A 15,213-nucleotide genomic window follows, 5' to 3' on the forward strand; every position below is an offset into this window, starting at 1 on the left:
AGGATCTCCCATGTATTTTGCTGGTCACAACAGCCATACAAGAGAAGAGGCAAACTTGGCACAATTCACATATCCCATCACCTAAAAATTGGGTTGTCATAACTGTTAAGGTTGTAGCTTCTGTTGGATTGATTTTGACATGAGATACCTTATTGATGGTAAATCATCTTTAAGATAAATATCTTATATATATAATATATATTAAATATGTAATATAATATATATTATATATATTATACATTATTATATTATTATTATATAATAGTATATTACATATATGGTTATCACAGTTCTTTGGGTTGGATCTTGTCGGATACCATGACATAGTTACTATTATAGACCACACTTAAGGGGTTGTTTAAGCTTATATTAAAGTTAAGGAATTTGCTTCAATTGTGTTTTATGAAAGGTGAGAAATTTAGTCTCATACTAAAGTGAATATCATACTGAGATGATATCGAGCTTCATATTCTTGAGAGCATAATGTGTTATATAAATCCTCCCTAGCTAAGAGGGAGTGTTAAGGTTGTAGCTCCTGACATATTGATTTTGACATGAGATACCTTATTGATGGGAAATCATCTTTAAGATAACTATCTGATATATATAATATATATTATATATACATTATTCATTATTATATAATAATATAATAATATACTACATATATGGTTAACGTATTAATATTACATATATGCTTAAGATGAGTTACATATATAGTTATTTATATTACTATTATATTAATATGTTAACTAGTGTTGTTTAACCGTAGAGACATGTCTCCTCTCATATTTATAAGCCTTCATTTGCATTTGGAACACAATCAATACAATGACATTGTTAATACATTTGCAACAATCCTAGAAAACAACAATAATAACAATCTCATCATAGAAATGACAGTCTGCCAACAATTTATTAGTGTTGCTCCAGAATACTTGGTTTATAAGCTTGTCATAACAAGTCAATTATTTGTATACATTTAGCTTATAAACTTACGAGGAATCAATGGATTATACCTTACGAATTATTGTGGATGATTGATATGAGAAAATTGTAGCTATTGTATTTCTAATATCTGTGAATTTGTAAAAAGTCTTTCCCGATGATATAAAAGCCTATGAGACTCAGCAATAGAGTGTAATTTTCTTTCTTTATTTATAACCCGAGAATTTTATTTTTTTAAATATAGGACAACACATTGGTTTAGAAGCCCCAGTCATACCAGCTTGCCGATGAAATTTGTAATGACCACCCTAGTTTATTGCATCAATATTTTCCAACACCCACAAATTATCCATTTTCTATTATGCCTTTATTTTGTTCATCGATTTTCATCATATTTTGTATTCTTTTCCATGAACATTTCCCCTTTCTTTTCTGATGCAAGATGATGCTGGAGCATCATCTATCTTTCCTTATATCTGTATTATTGCCCTATATCTGCCTAAATACTGGTGATCATATCTTACAATACATTCGTATCGACAAGATGGAACATAATCCATGCTTAGTAGTACTTGGTCTACGTGCTGTGTTCCAAGCCATGATGAGCTCTGCATGTCTGGTGGGGCATGTTCTCTAGATGTCTGTTTGTCTATTCTTCCCTGCTAACGCTTCTAAACTTTGACTTATCCTCAAGTAAGCTTTTATCAAAGTTTGGGGCTAGTATTTGTGCCTTGCACCATTGATATAACATTGTAGGGCTGCGCCATCTATTGCTTCTTGGTGGATATCTTAAGATTAAAGAATATTATTTATCTTATATAGTCGCAACCATGTCTTGCACTCATGCCCCGTTGAAAGCAAGGGTCCCAAGTCTTCTTGTAGACCCTTGGGTTAGTTTAGGCTCATTGGTGTCTCTCATTCTCTGTATTTGGAATATTTTTGGTTCGAGTCTAATTCTGCATTTTGTCTCCGCATGTTGAAATGTAGAAATGCCTTTCCTTGCAGAGATTTGACCAAGTTTTGTTGTTGGATTCCATTTAGGATTGAGCAAAGTGTAGTAATGCCCTGAATCAGTCGGGGATATCCAAAATCAATGACCTCATTTTTTAAAAATGATACAAAAGAAGAGAATTTGTAATGGAAAGAAACAATGAAATTTCCAAGTCAGGTGCTAGCGCCTAAAATGAGAGAGCGAGTTGTCTCAAAGTGAAAACATGAAACTGCCTGATTTCTATTTCATGAACATATACAAAGAAAGGTGAGATTTCATTACAAGACTCTCTACAAGCTAGAGTCCTTGCCTTATGGATGTTAGATTAAGTAGATTATTATTGAACATATGTGAAAAAACATAAACTAGTATTTATAAATAAGAAAACTAAAATATTTATATTAATAATTATTGAAATGCTTTATTGAAATTTTAATTGTATGATCAAAAACTGATAGAATATTTATCTTGGATTTTGCAATGATGTCAAGTACATTATCTACCTACTTAGATATCTAATTTCAATTATATTCAAATCTCTTGGCACGAGTTTTTTAATTTTTTGTGCTATTTATTTTTAAATAATAAATTCTCAAAAAAAATTATCCATGACAAATAGTTGTTAGAATAAATATTTGAAGTTTTAGCATGACTAAACAAGATTTAATACAAGATGATGAGTACTTATTTTTAATCAATTTTTGTCTATTTATTGCATAGAGTTTTCAAAAGTTGATCTTATAAATTCTAATATTATTTTTATCTATATGAAAGTTAAATGCATTTATATTGAAACATAATTAAAATAATTGTTCTAGTTTAATATTATCTTTATTTCATTAAATTAAACTATATAATTTTCTAAAATTTTAAGCAGAACCTAAAGATGTAAAATAGTTACATTAATAAATTTTAACCATACTATTATTCATAAATTAATTGTTATAAGAATAATACTTCAAACCAATCAAAATGTCATACATCTCATAGTGAATATTTTAAAACATATTTATTAGTTTAAAGTATCTGATTCACAAAAAAAAATATTGAAAAGCAATAAATAAAAAATCAACCAAGCATAAGAAACAAAAATGTTTTTAGAGAGCTATTTAAATGCGTCACAACACATCCATGTCAATTAAATTAAACGCAATTTAAGATAAATCTATTCCATCCTTGGTTTTGTTAAAAATAGTCTTTGACTTTATGACTTTTATATATTGTGTCTTGGCCAGTGGATCTCATTTCAAGTAAAATATTTATGTGGATTATACCAAGGTTATGATTTTCTCTAATAATAAAAAACAACATCAACATGAATTTTATTAAAATGGAAGTTTTTTCGAAGAAGTTGCGGAATATAAATACTTTGGCATCGATTTCAACAAAAAACTAAACTGGTCTAGCTGCAGGTATAAAAGGACATTAGGTGGATGGAAGGCTTTCTACGCTCTTCAGAATAGGTGCCGTGAAGCGGAGTTGTGGGATTGGAAAACTATCCAAACCTTGTTCGGTCTTCTTGTGCTGCCAGTTGTTCTTTATGGGTGTGAATTATGGGCCAGCAACACTACTATAGCATAATGGAAACGAATCGAAGGAATCCAAAAGCGTTTGATTACAAGCAAGTTTAAAATTAAAAGCACTGTTCCATATGACATCATGCTAAGTGAAATGGGGGTTGCACCTATCGAGGCACTTGCTATGGTTCGCCTTTTAAGCTATCTAAAAAGAATCCAAAAAATGGAAGAGGATAGATGGCCGAAAGTTGTCTTTAGGGACACACTATGTAAGAGAAAAAGGACATGGATGCAACAAAACATCAAGTGGATGAGTAAATGGAATATTCATTTCAATAGGTGCCCCACAAATAATAAAGAAATAAAGGTCTTTGTTATGGAGAAATTCTACAAGAGAAATTGGGGAAGCAAGATTGGGAGGAAGAAACTATATTATATAAATGAGTTCAACCCCACTTGTGATCAACTCGAAAAAGCGTACATAGGAGCCAACATTTCTCGGAGAGCTAAAATTCTTATTGCTCAGCTGAGAACCAACTCTCACCAACTTCATTGTGAGACCGAGCGTTGGAAGAGGCCAAAGGAGGCTTGGGAAGAGAGAATTTGCAGATTTTGCAATTCTGGGAAAGTGGAAACTGAACAACACTTTATTCTAGAATGTGAGGCCTACAAGGATAGCAGGGATAAGTTTGCGGATACTATATGTGACAGTTCTTGGCATAACCTGTTCAACGAAGAGTACATTGAGCAATTGGGGGGGCTCATCATTAGTCTACACAAGAGGCGAACAATGCTACTTAAGTCTGCTTGAGTTGTCTTGCTGTCCCATAGGCTATTTTTAGCCTCGTGGACGTTAAAATTTTATCTATCTATCTATCTACCCGACTCGTTAGTAGTGCATCCATATTCCAGCTATCGATTGGATGGCTAAACTTTTCGTGGACTATTCTCCTCAATTGTCCCAATTGTTATACGGTCTAGCGCAGGGGATTAATCTTTTAGAAATTAGATTTGAGCATTTTTCTAGCACCTTTTTCCACTCTCTCCGATGTGAGGAAAAACGTATCTCTATGTGATCAATGTTTGCTGCCTGCACTATGACACCCATTCTCACCCTTTAGGAAAACTCCAAATAGCCTTCATGTCTTCCAACACATGATGAGTTGCTGACAGCTCAATAATTGTACAATTTTCTTGAAATTTTTAAATTTAAAAATTAAAATAACCCTTAACAAAAATGCTTTTAGTCAATCAGAAAAAGAAAATAATATCTTTAAAAAAATACCAAGGAATTGTAAGATTTGCTTACCATGCTAATTAATGTTAATTAATGAAAATGAATTCTAATGGAAACATTAGTTCCCTGCCTATTAATAAAATTCAAAAATAAGTCAAAAAAGAGAAATTTCACAGAAGTGAGAATGCAAAGGAATATTATAAGCGCCTATTTCATGTGCTATATATATTAAATGTGAAATTTCATTAAACACAAGAAATTGAAAATAGAGTGAAATTCGAAGGAGGAACAGGGGAAAGTAAGCGAAGTTCTGAAGCCATAGGGTTTGACACAAGGCTTGTTTGTGCAAAAATGCCATGAAATTCAACCTTATTTTGTTCATCCTATCTTGAACCTTCTCTACATTTTCTTTCAATATTTTTTTCTCCATTACCACTATTGTCATAGCCTCCCACTCACGCCTTGCAATTGACCCTAGAACTATTTGCAGATGGTCGCAATTTCTTCTAGATAGCACATAAGGCTCCATCTTGTACATTACATTACAAATTGACCTAAATGCTAGTATTTTAGTTTTTGTTAAATAAATGGTGTCATCTCAAAGTCTAACAATTTTACTAGGAGCCATTTCCACATGCATCATTACATTTATCGATTATTTTCATGCTAAGAGTTTATGCGTATATCAACAATATAATTTCAATGGAAATAGATTAATCGGAAACCTTTATAAACGTATTGAGTTTTCTGTTGAATGATGATTATGCTATACTTTTTATGGATATAATTCTAGAATTGTTTTCAATGAAATTTCTTATGTGTAGCTTTCATTTTCTATATTTGTTATACTAGAGAAAATAAGTTTAGATTAGCCCTTTCAAAATCCCAAGGATGCTTTTTCAGTAGCTCAAATACTCGCAACACTTTTTCACTTAAAGCGTACAAGATATCAAAGCATGACTTATATTGAGGCAGATGGATTATGATGATTCATACCCACTTTATTCTGATCGTATGTACTTGTATGAGCGTATAAAAATTTAGAGTACACAAAATGGAGATGGCAACCTAAAAAAAAATGACTTGCCAAGGTATTTCGGAAAATTAAAGTCTTAGTTTTCTTTCTTTCAATTGCATTTTTACAGCCAGCTCCATTGTTTGTGATCATTATAAGTAGTGTTGAGGTGCTCCGTTGCTAAAGCTTATTATGTTATGTTCCCGAATCTTACGATGTTATGTTCCTGAATCTTACGTAGCTAAAATGTAATAGATCTCTATTTGTCAGTCTTATAATGTAATGGACAAATTGGCTAATTTTTAGAACTTGTAATTGACTATGCTCAAGATTGAATCCCACTGAAATGTTTGAGAGATTGAGGCATAAGAGGCTAATATTTATTGGGGACTGCATTAATGAATCATTGATGTGCACCTTCTCAACAATTGTGCCTCCAAATAAAAACAAGTCGCTGCATCAACTCTTTCCACTTCTTTTATAACTTAGGCAAGCTTCAAATATATTTTTAATTTTTGACATTCAGGAATTTGTTTAAAATGAATTGTCTCAAATCCACGTATCTAGATTTCTAACACACCTTAAAGAAAATTTCTTTTCATTGGTTCAGTACTTGCACAAAAAGGAGGTGCAATGGTTTACCCGATAGAAAGATATACCTTTTGTGATATGTTTCAGATCTAAAGATTCTCAACAACAAATTAAACTCATGTTGTTTGGAACTATGATGTCTAAGCTATTTTTAATGTGTGCAATTTTCCTTTACAAGTTATTAAATAAAATAAAAACTTAAAACATAACAAGTTTTTATTGTTTTTGATTAAGTAAAATAGGTATTAATGGGTTCCTAAAACCAAACGGTTTACAAAAGATATAGACATTAAGTCCTAGAACATAACAAACAAACAATGAAACAACATACCAAAGAAGGCCAGGAGAGTCGACAAAAAGAAATAGCCTCTAAAAGAGTAGAGGATCCATGGGTAAAGAAAGGACCAGAGATCTCATTCAAAACATACCATCAACATTTACATTTTGGTCCCGTCTTTTGAGAATGTAAAGACATATCAAATGAAGGAATGAAAGATTTTCCTTTTTTTCCTTTTGCTAATGTCCATCCATCCACCTTCCTAGCAACCTTCTACCAATCTAGATAAACAACCCCACAATCACCCCGCAACACCCTCACACTCAAGAGATAAAATTGTTGGCAACACCAACAACAATGTTTTGAACAACAGTAGAAAAAAGGACAACACCAATTTGAATATGAGCCGCCAGAGGGACAACATTCAAATCAATAGTTTCAACAACAAAAGTAGGGATATCAGTAAGATTCTGAGTCACCATCGTAGGGACAACAATAGAATCATTAGGGTCAGCAACAAAATTCTCCACCGAAGAAGGATCAATCTGAGAAGAGCTATCTAGGCCATCCACAACTGTGGATACTTTCTAAATCGTGTAGTGATCATCAGAAACCCACAACCACCAAGAAGGTGATTTCTTTGATCTAACCTTTTTTAGAGGAACATCACACATCGAGATGGCTAGTCTTATGACATTTTCTACATCTGAAGGGAATTCCCTTATAATCAAGAAGCTGAAGCCAAGACCCCTTTGGAAAGGCCAAAATTATCATTTTAGGGAGCCCCTTGGAGACATCAATCTTCGTAATAATGTGAGCATACGTCATCCTAAACACATTAGAAGACTCTGAATCAACCAACAACAAGTCCCCAGGGCCTCCCCTACAGCCTCCAGGACTGAATCCAACCAAAAGTGAAGGAGAAGATTCAACAACCTTACCCAAAGAGGAATCTTATTAAAGGATTCAGTAGTCGGGTCAAAATCCTTATACCAAGGTTTGGCCATCAAAGGGAAACTCTCCTCCCAAGAGAAACCATGACACATGATGGAATTTATATGATCTTTAGCATTAGAAAATTTCACAATAAAAAACCCCTTGCCGCAAGGTAAATCTGAACTAGATTCAAGATAATAGGTTCCCAATATTTGGAATCCAAGCATGCAGATTTGATAGAGAGGGCTATAAATCCCTAAAACAAAAAATAGCAATTGTAGAAGAGAAATTTGCATCATATGTAGAGATCTCATCAAGAATTTTTGAATCTAAATGAAGCACTAGTGAGTTACTTATAGAGATAGGCATAGTCGAACGGAGCCCCAATTTCATAGTAGGACCCCCAATACCTGCCTCATAAGTAGCCACATCAACATAAGAGATTGCATATCGCCCCCCAGCAACCCAAGACTTAGCATTAGGATAATGGTTAACTATTATAGTAGAAGCAACAGGAACAACATCCACAACAATCTGAGCCACCCCAAGGGGACAAAGAGCTTCCATAGCCACATCCATAGAACAAACAACACTCCCAACATTAATTAGAGAACAATGGGTGGGAGAAGACAAAGTTTGAACCCTGGCCTAAATATCCTGGACAGGAACAACTGAAAAACATTGAGCAACAAGAATAGCAAGGTCAGTGGGAGAAGGACCTACATCGACAAACCCAACCATAGGAGGTGGAACATCCACAACTACACTCAGGGAACTAAGATCCTCCACAGAAGCTTCCAACAGATGATGGGTAAGAGAGGAAAAAGTTTGAATAACATGGTGGGAAGGAACCTTCACGGGAGCAGAAGCAGGAGCCTTCATGGGAGTTTCTATTTTATCAGTTGAAACAAGTTTTTATTGTTATTGCAATAGTCAATTCACATTTTATGTTTATATTTAAGTTAATAACACTAACAATATAGAATATAAGATGATTGAACGTGAAAAGAAGGGTAGAGAGTTGGAAAATTAACTTTTTTCATTCCATTGTTTAATAAGTCCATTCATTTGCACCAAGGTAACATATTGTTTTTTTTATTTAATAAAAAACTTTTTAAAAAAAAATTATATATATATATTTTAAACTTTTACATTTAAATTTCTAAATAATCATAAATCATTTATATGTGAAAAATAAATATAATTATAAGTAAAAATAGTAACAAAATAAACTATAATAACAAAATAGTAAGATATAGTTAATTTTTTTTATGTTTACTTTTTTTTTCCTTTTTAAAAAATTTTTATGTTTGTTTATTTGTTTACTTGTTACTACAGTGTTGCTTGCACTTTTTTATCCTTATGGACCATAGCATACGATCCTAAACAATGATGCAAAAAAGAAAGACAATCGAATCGAAAAGCCTAACATTATAAAAAGCTTTGGCTAGGCGGAGAACGGTGTGGCACCGCCACCCCCAGCCCCCCTCCCCCCCCCCCCTTGAGGCATGGATTCAACTTAATTTTGATGGCTCGGTCATAATGGGAAGTGTTGTTACTAGGGGTGTCTTATGCAATTGTATAGGGAAAATGGTGGTTGCCTATTCTGGAAACTACAGAGGAGGATCAAACAATGAAGCATAAGCCTTGATATTTCTGTGGGGAATGAGAATCACACATAAACATGGAATTAATAGGTTAGCAATTGAGGGGGATTTGGTATTAATTATTAAAGCTATTAAAGGAGAAGGTTAGGGTAGTTGGGTGATCAAGGCAATAATTGGAAAATTTGGTAATTTGATGGAGGGGTATCAAGAAATCCATGTGGACCACATTTATGATGAAGGCAATGACATGGCAAATGAGTTGGCTAAATTTGATCATAGTGTCACATAGCTAATCGAATGGGAAGATGTCAACCTAATTCCATCATCAACTCAAGTGATGATGGAACGTGAGTGTACTTCTCACAACACCACATGAATCATCACACCAAGTGGCATGTCTCAAAGTATTCATGTGGGTGGGAAGGCAAGTGAACTTCTTTTCATAAAGTTTTCATTTGACAAGATTGTATATGGATACACTTTTATGATCCTCTTGTCGCGAGCTATAATTATTTCCACAAAAGGACGAAGGTAGTGGATTTTCCTATATACAAATAATTGACAAAAAAAGATAATAAAGACACTTCGTTCATGCCCCACTCCTACTACAGTTGGCATCGAGTGATTACGGAAGGAAAGGGACCATTAACACATGTTGTGGAGAGAGGTTTTTCAAGCTTTGGGAAACCTTGCGGCTTTATGATGGTTTTTTACTGCCTTAACATTTTCATTTTGGGTATATTTTATTTAAATTACGGAAACTACATTACCTGCAACAAGGCAATGTAGAAAATTTTTGAGGATTTGGTAGAAAATTCAAAGGAGTTGGTAGTTGAATTGGGTGGTGGTATGAGCACCAGTGATCGTATTGAACCTGTGAGAGTGGAGGCTTGCATCAGCAAGAGTGAAGCGACAATTGTTTATCTGTGGGAAGGTGACCTATCCTTTTATGGAAGGGATGATAAAACATGAGGAGAACAACTCTATGTAGTACTTAAACTCGTAGAATGACAAAAAAGTGACCATCAATGGGATGAGTTTTCAAATCATTGAAGAAGTTATAGCTAAGGTTGGTGGGTTTCCCATGGGAGGCAAGAACTCACATAGGAAAGCATGCATGAATGATGAAACTAGCCTGTGAAAGTTCTTCAAGTTTGATGAGGAACTAATTCAAATGCATGGTGAGTTTTTCAAAGAACACCTTCTGTAATGGACACCTTGGAAATGCCCAAGAACTGAACCAACTACTGATAAAGATTTTAATGCTTTTGCATAGACTTTGAAACCACATAACATGAACAAGAAGGAATTTATGCAAACTGAAGATTGAACTACTGCTGAAATAATATTAGTTCTCAAACTAATAAAATTAAATACATAGAAAACTCACTAATTACTCCAACATCATAAAATCAAATACATAACAAACTCTTCAACTCACTAATTACACCCAATTTTCCTGTAGCTAGAAATGCATCCAAGCTACTTGTTAATGAGTTGATAGCAATGAATTACAAAGGCCAAACCCCAAGGGAATGACATCTGGAATGTCACAAGAGAGGATATACGTCCTCTAATGCCAAGAACAGATCTGTAACTCACACATCCAAGTTCTTATCAAATGCAATTCACAATAATCAGATGCTAAAAAATGAGGCTCTCACCCCTATTTATTCTTTTCCTTCACCCTTCTAGAAGGAAATAAAATATTAATTAATTACATCCTCTAGAAGCTTCCCCCTTTCCAATAATTAATGCACTCTCTAGAAGATTCTCCCTTGCAATACAATAATTAATTGTGCTTCAAGAAAATTAAATTAATTAAATATAAAGTCACCTTTTAATTTTAATTTATTTAATGACTTTATAAGAAATTAATTTAACTAATCTTTCCTTGTTTCTCCACTTAGCCTTTGGATAATGTAAAGGATAAGGACTCCACTAAGTTGCTAAAAATATGGGGACATTATAGTTTGCCCTCCTTGAAATTCATTGTCCTCAAGCAATCTCAATCCTATTTGTTGTAGCACCTGCTCACTCTCCCAAGTAGCATCTTCCTCTGGTAGGTGTCTCCATTTGACTAAATATTCTTTAATCAACTTTTTTTGTAGAGTCCTTTCCCTAGTATCTAGGATAGCGTCAGGAATCAATACGAGCTTCCCCTCCTCATTTAATGGTGGCAATTCTGCAGAAGGCACAACTATCTGACCGATGGATTTCGTAAGCCTCAACACATGAAACACATTATGCACCTAACTTCCCTCTGGAAGCTCAATCTCGTAGGAAAACTTGCCCACCTTGTGAATCACTCTATAGGGACCATAAAACCTAGGCTTCAAGTTTTTTGCTCCACTTTTCTTGAGTGATGACTATCTGTATGGTTGTAGCCTCAAGTAAACCATATCCCCAACCTCAAAGCTGTGCTCTTTCTGGTGCTGGTCAACATACAATTTCTACTATTTTGGGCTTTTTGTATATTCTCCTTGAGCACCCTCAAAATATCCTGACTATCTTGTAATAATTTTTTTGCTTTAGGCACTCTAGTATCCCCCAAAACCAAATCCATGAAACTAGGGGCTTCATAACCGTACAATGCCATGAATGGAGTCATCTTGATGGACATATGATAAGTGATGCTATAACAATACTCTCCCATATGTGGCCATTTGACCCAAGCCCTCTGTTGTGTAGTCACATAGTTCCTTAGATATCCTTCCACCCATTTATTCACAATCTTTATCTACCCATCTGTCTACGGATGAGAACTAGTGCTAGGTGTAAGATCTATACCACACAACCCAAACAATTCTTGCCAAAAATTACTCATAAATTTACTATCCCAATCACTAACAATAAAACTAGGTAGCCCATGTAACCTGAATATCTCTCTAAAGAAAAGATAGGCCACCTGTGCTTCTGTGTAAGTGGATGGAATAGCAAAGAAGTGAGCAAACTTTGTTAGCTATTCAATGATCACATAGATGCAATTTCTCCCTTGTACTTGCGATAACCCAATGATGAAGTCCATAGAAATACTTTCCCATTTCCTATCCCGAATGGGTAAAGGCTGTAACAACCCTATAGGATATGTGTGTTCTCCCTTATTTTGTTGACAAACTACACACTCCCTAACATTCTTCTGAACATCATCCTTGAGCCCTTTCCATGTGAACTGCTCACAAATCTTCCTATAGGTCTTAAAGATCCTTGGATGTCCAGTTGTAGGCGCATCGTGAAATGCCTTCAATATTAACTCTCTAAACTATGATGAAGGAATCAAATAGATCCTGTCTTGGAACTTGATCAATCCATCCATCACCACGTAATGATCATCCTGTATGGTGCTTGCAACCACTCCAAAATCTCAAGTGTCCCTCGCATACTTTTTTGTAATCTTATTTCTCCAATCTCCTATAATATTAGCTAGAGCACAAATATGAGGTCTCTTGGATAAAGCATCTACCACCACATTCTTCTTACCTTTGACAAACTCAATGTCAAAGTCATAGGCTTGCAACTTTGTAATCCACTTATTTTGTCTATCATTCAAATCACACTGGCTCATGAAGTATTTGATGTTGTTGTGATTTGTTTTGATAACAAACTTTCCCCCAACTAGGTAGGGCCGAAACTTGGCCAATGCATGCATAATAGCCAACATCTCTCGACCATAGATGGAATAGCTCCTCTCCACTCCACGAAGCTTCTTGCTCTCAAAAACAATGGGATGCTTCTCTTGCATCAAGATTACCCCAATCCCATCTCCTGACGCATCACAATGGAGATCAAATCGATTCATGAAGTTTGATAGAGCTAGTACTGGACATGATGACATCACCTTCTTGAAATGATCAAAGCTTCTCTGAGATTCCTTTGTCCATGTGAAGGCCTCTTTCTTGGTAAGGTCTATCAAGGGTGCAACAATCTGTGAAAATCCCATAAAAAATCTCCTATAAAACCCGTAGAGACCAAAGAACCCCTTAAGTTGTGATGCAGGAGCATCTTGGGTTTTCTTGGTGACTACTTTAGAGGGTGCTTGGACTAGTGCTCAGCATGGAGCATCTTGAGTTTTCTTGGTGACTACTTTGGAGGGTGCTTGGACTGGTGCTCGGCATGGTCTAGGGACTCAGCATGGTCTAGGGACTCGGCATGATCTTTGGTTGTTTGGCATGATCTATGAGACTCAAAATGGTCTTTGGTTGCTTGGAATGGTCTGGGGACTCGGCATGGTCTTTGGTTTCTTAGCATGGTCTGGGGACTCGACATGGTCTTTGGTTGTTCGACATGGTCTTTAGAGCTCGACCTTGCTTGGGAATTTGGTACCAGTTGTAGGCTATGTAACTAATTTTCCATAATGAGTTAGAGGATGAAAATTCCATTTATTGAAGAGGGCATAGACTACTAACCACAATTTGAAGCACGAGTTTTAATTCAATTGGAGCTAGGAGATATCACAATTTTACTTGAGTATCGATTTTGGGCATTCAATTGGTGTTGCAGGCCGACTTGTGGCATTTAATTTATGTATTTGTATTTAATTTGTGTTCTAGGCCAACTTGTGGCTTAGATTGGTATAATTAGGGGTTGTGGGGAAAGTCTTTAACAATTATTCATTCATCTTGGATAAAAGGAGGAGCTAGAAGAGTGGATTTTGGAAGAGAGCTGGTTGATGAGGCTTGTAAAACAAGGAGATTGCTTGGAGGCTTGCGAACAAAAATTGAGATCTTGGAGGTTTCTACCAGAGTGTGGATCTGGACTAGCTAGGTGTAACGCCCCACTCGGGAACCCAAGAGAACTAAACCTAACATGTTACAATGTTTACTGAACTATTTTTTTAAAATTTTTTTAACAACATCAAGATAACATTAATGCGGAAGCAATATGAACATACACATCAAACACACATATGCAAATATAGATACAGTTTCAATTCCTCAAGAGTTCCTTTATGTTGAGTCACATTTAATAATTTTAAATTAATTAGATTAAGTTCCAAGTACAATGTCTCAAGATCATAAAGAAATAACAGATACATAATCACGTAAGCAAATGCATAAGTATAAACAATACAATGAGAGTACATCCACTAAATAACATCCAGTGCACATGTCGCAGGGTATGTGAAAATAGATACAATAAATCAGAATACATGATAACATATATACATCATCAGAAAAGAAGTCTCTGAGATAAGAAATAAGAATGATAAAGGTACATCTTCTGCAATGAACATCCAACAACTAGCAATGTGAAGAGGGACCCAAATGGTAAGAAGGCACTACCTCCCGACCGCGTGGTTACCTAATCAGGCTTCCAGTCCCACTGTGTAGGGAAGATAATGAACGATCCACATACGGCTATCAAACATAAAACATTCCTAGGCAAGGTACCCCTAATAGCCAAAACTACCTCAAAGGTAACACATGCTACTCAAGAAGATAAAATAATCCAGAAAGAAAGAACACTCAATCCAATACCAACACCACATAACCAAACATCATACAAAAACCAAGTATAAACCAAATACCAAGATCATAAGATAAAGTCAACGAAAGATAATCATCTCAAGTCAAAAGCCACATGTCAAAAGTACATCATCCATGAATCACCAATCATCCTCAATGAAAGTAAATAACCATAATAAACACATTTGACAATAATAAGTACACCACATCCAACAATAAGTACACCACCAGAGGTACACAAAATCTACAGAGGAGACTTAGGCTACATACTAGGGAGTGTCATCACATGGCTGCTTGAGTTACCCTGGACTGATCTCTTAATAGAACCCTGACCCTCAAGCGTTGAGTTACCCTAGACTGGTTACTCTGAACCCCGGACCCTCAACATCACACATATGGAAACTAGAAAGCCCTCTTAAGAAGACGAGGCACTCATCTCATTCCCATCCTTAGTCTATACAAGCACTCAAGGTATGGGTAGATCAAAAATCTCTAACTTATCTTTTTAGTGTGTTTTGCCCCCAAAAGTTTTAATTACTAGATTATCACTTATTACATAACTTGCATTAGGTTACCCTGGCACTGACCACTTTGGGTCTCGGACCCCTATGCAAGTCACTCCCAAGTCA

Source organism: Cupressus sempervirens, chromosome 3 (genome assembly GCF_028749045.1).
Source record: "Cupressus sempervirens isolate cs-2001-9-10 chromosome 3, ASM2874904v1, whole genome shotgun sequence".
NCBI lineage: Eukaryota > Viridiplantae > Streptophyta > Pinopsida > Cupressales > Cupressaceae > Cupressus > Cupressus sempervirens.